The following is a 6,457-nucleotide window of genomic DNA, read 5'->3' as shown; positions in this document are numbered from 1 at the left end:
CGATTCAGGCGGAATGGCGATCGGCGATGGTCCGATCGGCAATTTCCAGAACATGACTGAGGTCCGCCAGTGTGGCAGGGGAGATATCCTCTGCTTTTCCGCAGACCAGTCCTGGGTACAAAGCATTTTAACGTGTTTGCTGTTCGCCGCCTATCCGGTGAGCGCACTTATTCTTCCCCACTTGGCATGTGTGAAAGGGGTTGTCCGCGGCGTCGATATGAACATGACACAGGCAGAGGTATTAGAGATGTTATCACCGGCGGGTGTAATGTCAGTTTATCGGTGTAGACGTGTGGTCGAGAAAAACAGGATTCTACTGAGTCGGTCATAACCATATTTGCAGGGACAATTCAACCATCAGAGCTTAAGGCGTGGTCTCTAATCTACAAAGAGAATTGAACCTCTGTCCCCTCCTCCCCTCCAATGGGTAAAGTGCTGGCGTTATGGACACACCTTAAAAGGATGCAGATCTTCTTCCAGGTGCCCGATTTGGGGTCAAGGGCACAATTCTAGCGAGTGCAAAAGCAAGGAAGAAAGGTGCTGCCTCTGCAATGACGCGCATGCTGCTTATAGTTCTAATTGCTCAGCAAAGACACAGGAAATTCAAATCCTGGAAATCATTGAACGGATACGTTGTTCCCGTAGAGAAGCCGTAACTGAAATTCATGCTAGGACACAGGGATACGCCGGTGTCGCAGCCCGCCAGGTGGCAGCAACGCACGTGTCTCTTTCCCTTTCTATTAATGATGCTGTCGGAAGGGCAATGGAAAAAGATATGGAGCGCCTAGCTGGAAACCTCTGCGAGTCCTTCACACAAGTTCTAACTAGCTAGATGGCACAGATATTCAGAACACCAACAGCTGTTGGTATAACTTCTCGAACAATAGACTGTCCACGTCCTTCACATTAAGAAGTAAACGCCGATTTCACGTCCCAAGATGTCCAAATTGTAGGCCCATCCATCGATGTCAACCAGAGCCAATGCGCAAGCTTCAATGATAACACACGGGGTGAAGTTAAAATGGACTTGGATCCTCGATCGTTAAAACAATGTAGATTCCATTTGTCAAAAAAAAAAAAAGCCACGAGTCTAACACAGTCAAAGACAAAAAAATATCTGTAAGACAGCCTTACAAAGGAAGATTTCTTAAAGGAAAGCATTTGAAGTAAGGCAGCTACTGAGTCCGTACTTTCGCAACCATAGGGCTCCTCAAAATCCATTGGACTTGCCGATCAATTCACTCTGCAGCAACAGATTTATTGTATTTATCATCGAAATTTTCCGCGCATATTATTGCTTCGCAAGAAACATTGCTTTCTGGACATCATTCTGTTCATGTAAATAACTACCGATCTTTCGGACTCGACCGTCTATTGAAGGGCGGAGGTTTAGCTTTCTTTATCACTAACAGAATAATTCTTAAGGCAAAGATTTCACATAAACTTGTCTCCCGAAAGTGAAATTTTTTGCATTTGACATAACCATACCAGGGTGTCTACCTTTCTAGTTAGTAAATTTATCCTTCCCAGCGGGTGTGCAGTACACTCGATGTTTGGATTCGGCAGTGCCTTCATGGTGTAACGACAAAATTCTTGTTCGAGATTTCAACTCCCATCACCACATGCTCTGGGACTTTCGAACTAACCAATGGGGCAAAGGCCTCCCCCCCCCTTGCGTGGACAATAATAGATAATAATGTGTCTTATCTCAACATCAGAATTATTACATATATTGGCAAACAGTTCCGCTCAGCATTGGATTTAAGTTTCGTAAGTTCGTCCCGCACTAGCTCTTCCTGGACAGCCTTGCACTGTGCCACCAACAATGACCACTTTCCAATAATGTTTGAAATTGCTTGCCCGATTATGCCATCAAGCTCCTAGGTACGCGTATTTGTAGATTAAAATAAATTTGAATGAAACTTCGTGTTTTAATTAAAAGAAAATATAATATGGCGGAATTTAGTGTTATATCCGCAAGGACAGCATCTTATTGCCGCAGAGAGCTCTCCACATGCCAGTTACGAGCACTCTGGTGAGGCACCTTTCCAAGCGTCTCATCGCTAAAACCCATTACTCGTCGCATCGCCATTAGAAGAGCGCCAGCAACGCCTCGCGCATGGCGATACAGCGCGTGTCTCCCGTGCACGCGCTCACGGCAGCGCCCGAGTCTGCCGTCCAATGAGAAGCCATGGCGTGGCTCTCGGCCTTCGGGGCACGTGAAAAGTGCGTTTCTGCGAAGAGACGCGGTTGACTGTGGAATACGCTCCTGTTAACTCTTCTTTTAAAGTGTGTGAATGCTTAATATTGAGTTTCCGGGCACAAGTTCGCCCACAATAAACCAGTGTGCTCAGAGTGCTTCATTGAAGAGCGCTACATTATAACCCTTGGTGGGTGGGATACAGATTGTACGCTAGACCACCGACGCCGACAGACAGCTTGGAAGCAGCTCTTTTACAACCAGTGCCCAAAAAATTGGTCTGATTATAAATTTCACGCTGCTGTATTTAAACGTTCAGTGGCTCAAGCTAAAGAAGGCTATGATAAGAAACACTACGATTTTCTTTCTAAAACTAAAGACAAAAAATCGTTTAGATATATTAGATATCAGAAAATTCGGCCATTGCCAGTTAATATTGATTATGTCAATCAGTTGTCCCGATGAAATGAGAAAATTTCTTGAACTGAACACGTCATCAATATCCTATGATTTGCAAAATTCAGCCCCAACACCAGTGTTCACTGAAGTTACATTGCCTGAATTAGCTCAAGTGATTCGAAACTTACCCTTGTCACCCCCTGGTCCTGATGGGTCCTGATGGAACCGTACACGCGATAAAAATTTTATTCGATCTATCTCATGGAGACCTTCCAAACGTTATAAGTTATTCCTTAAACAAAGCATGGATACCTTACAATTGGAAAGTAGCTAAAGTAGTACCGATACCTAAAAACAAGGAGTAGCTTATAACATAGAAACCATCAGACCTATTTCTCTTACTTCTAATATGGTCAACTCATAGAGAGGGTATTAAATTGCAGATTTACTATCTGAATGACGGATAATTTAATATTAAGGGCAAATACAATAGGCTTCAGAGCTAATTGCTCAATATGATGAGCACATGCTGATTTAGAGAGCCGCGTCTAACTTGCCCGGAAAAGGAGACAATATTCTGCTTTAGTGAAATTATTTATAGCTAAAGCTTATGACGGCGTTGAGCATTCAATTTTACTGGATATTCTGCCGCGTCGTAAATTCCCAAATGATATTATCGCGTGGCTGGCAGAATTTTTGCAATAAAAAGAATTTTATTGCTTCAAGTACGGATGTTCCTCGCCTACATTCAGACAGACTCGTGGTGTCCTTTAAGGAGCAGTCCTGTCCCCTATGTTAGTATCATAATGGGCTCCGTCCGCACTTGTCAGGACGTGCATGTTGACGTATGCAGATGACATTGCATTCTTTGCGGCTCACAATGACATTAACACTTTATTCTAAAGATTTCAAAGATACATCCCCGTCATGGATCCGATTTCAATTTCTATTGCTCATAAGCAAGAACCCGTTCCATAGGTTGAGTCTCTAAAATACTTGGGGATCATATATAATAGAAAACTCAACTGGAGTCCACACGTAGAAACAGTAGCGTGTAAGGCACAACTTGCTTTAGGCATTCTGCACAGAATGAGTAACCGACAATATGGACTACGTAACGATTCACTGTTAACGATTTCTAAAATTTATGTGCGCCCCATATTGGAATATGTGTGTGTCTTATTCTCAGGCGGCCCTGCTTATAAACTAAAGCCTCTGGTTCTTTTGGAGCGTGAGGCCCTGCGCCTGTGTCTGGGACTCCCCAGGTTGGCGGATATTAATGTTATCTATCGAGAAGCGCGCCTTCCAACACTGCCCTGCAGATTTCGCATCTTAACAATACAAGCACTTCTGAAATTTTACAGCTCTACATTTTACAATTTATAGACGATCCGAATAAACCTTTATTAATGATCAAAATTCATTCTTTTTTGCTCATTGGCTTTGTTTTGATAGTCCACAGATTGTATTTGCACAACAACAATCAGATAGCCTGAATGTGAACATTTGCGAGGTAATTTTATCAACCGAATCAAATCAGAATATTAAGATAGATTTTGAATACATTTTCCCTTCTTACTCTAAGTTTTAATCAGTCGCTTTTTTAAAAAACATGTTGCAAGAGTACCTTACACACGTCCAAACAAATAACATAATAGCCACGGACGCTTCACTGAACAATGAAAACGAGGGCGTAGGCATTTTCTCGCTTCCCCTTGGCTGGTCATTCTCCTCGAGACTGCCACATTTCTCACCCCTTCTGGAAGCCGAGCTTTTAGCAATGATTGTTGCGCTTCGAAAACTACCTTCGAACTCTATAAGTGCTATTATTACAAAAGATTCCCTTTCGGTCGGTACTTTGCTTACAGTTTCATCCAATTCGCCAACTCTAAAGGCGTTTCTGACATTAGCTCCTCTAAAGTTGAATTCACTAAAACAATTATGGGTACCTGGCCACTGTGGCTTACGTTCAAACCAAATGGCAAACTCATTAGCGCGAGCATCCCTGAGTGGACCTATAATGCCGGTTCTTCCGGTAGTGGCAATTAGATATAAAAATTATTGAATTTATAGATATGTTAATGAATAAAAAATGACATAGGCAGAATTTCAGCACCTAAAAATTTCCTGGGAAAATCCAATAGTGTCCATCAAAACAATCAGAAGTAGTGATCACAAGGTTACGCTGCCCTATCTCTTCATTAAACCTATATTTACACATGACTGGTCTGACGCTATCGCCTCTATGCCACACTGCCAAGAAACAGAATCACTAGATTGTTAAGAAAAAGACACATACAACTTCCGCTTGCTAAATTAAGGAGAATGTTATCATCACAAATTTTACTGTCTTCCGGTGCGTCAGGTATAGGGGTCAGCTGGGACGTGTTTGACGCCGTTTATGGTTACATACAATCAACAAAGCGAATAATTTTTTTTATTGTTCTCTTGTAATTTGTTCATTTTTGTGTGTTTTCTTTACTTTATTTTTTTTCATCGAATATGTAACACTTCAAAAGAATAGGTAATCGTTTCAGCACGCAATCCTTGGCCAATACCCCAGTCTGGGTATGAGCCATCATAATATTACGCCATCATCATCACGAAGAACAAATCGGTCGAAAGAGAGTCGAATTCCACTCAGTCATATTCACCTACATTACCTATATCATTCCCGAAATTTGGTAAATTCCAAGCTACATAATGCTTGCGCGACACCGAAGAGACTGAAGATGATGTTCTTTTGCCGGAATTCAATGGAGTAAGTGCAGCTTTGGAAAGACGCGCCACTTCGACTGCAGTGACCGTTCCGCTTTCCTTTAACCATTGCGGTGGCTACCTCTGTCTATGCCGCTGTTGAACACCTTCTGGTCGCGCGCGTCATGTCAGCTACCATTCGGTGAGCTTTAAAAAATCCCACGTGGTCGAACTTAACCTGCCGACGTCCCACATGGCGCCTCCTAGCCACCTGTCTTGCTAAGGCACGCTGTGTTGCATATTATCACCTCAATTTTTACGCTTGTTCTAGGGAGATGTATATATACGGCTGAGACCCTGGCACATTTATTTAGAGTACGCATCAGTACGCGAATAAGTACCGGCAACACTCCATGCTTGCCCCATTTTCGGCTCCCTTTTAAAGAATCATTGTCCACCCCTAGTGGAGCACGTTCACTCGGTTAGAGCACAAGTGTAGTAAACGTGCCTTGCAGGGTTGTACGATAACTATCCAGATGATAGTTAAACATGTTAGACAGCTACTCCGTCGAATAGCATTTTCTAGCTTTCTCTTTTGCCCGAGCGTGTGCGCAGGCAATACTACGTTAGCAGGCTGCAGGTGGCGTTGCATCGAACGCAACCGGCGCTCCAATGAACGCGCACCGGAACGCATCAAAGTGCTCCGCGCGTTCCACTGAGCGTCGCCCACTTTGCAAGACTGCTGCGGCGTCCGAGCTCGCTGGTGACGTCACCGCCCGCCAGGATATATAAACGCGCGCGCTGACCATAAACGGGGAGCTTGGTTTGGGACTTGGACTGTTGTCAGCTGTGCTCTTGGAACTGTGCGTCCCGACACAGTGGCAGCAACGCTAGACGGCAATATTTCTTTCCGATTTCCGGTTGGTTCGTCCGAATTGTATTTTCTACTTGGTTAGAGCATTTTCTTTGTTCCATCTCATTGTCAGGAAAGGCCACCGCAGCCGACTTTTCCGCGTGCCTGGGGCACTGACGCCGCAGGGAAACGAGGGTGGCGACGCTGACAGCAACCAGGCTGCTGCTCTACTTTATGGCGGCGGAGATTTACCGCCAGCAGTAGCCGAGGATCCCCCAGGGAGCCCGAGCCCTCTACGGTTGTGGCTG

The sequence above is a fragment of the Dermacentor andersoni genome, unplaced genomic scaffold, assembly GCF_023375885.2.
Source record: "Dermacentor andersoni unplaced genomic scaffold, qqDerAnde1_hic_scaffold ctg00000033.1, whole genome shotgun sequence".
In the NCBI taxonomy this organism is placed as follows: Eukaryota; Metazoa; Arthropoda; class Arachnida; order Ixodida; family Ixodidae; genus Dermacentor; species Dermacentor andersoni.
The sequence above is the reverse complement of the archived record's forward strand: the minus strand, read 5'-3'. Positions refer to the sequence as shown.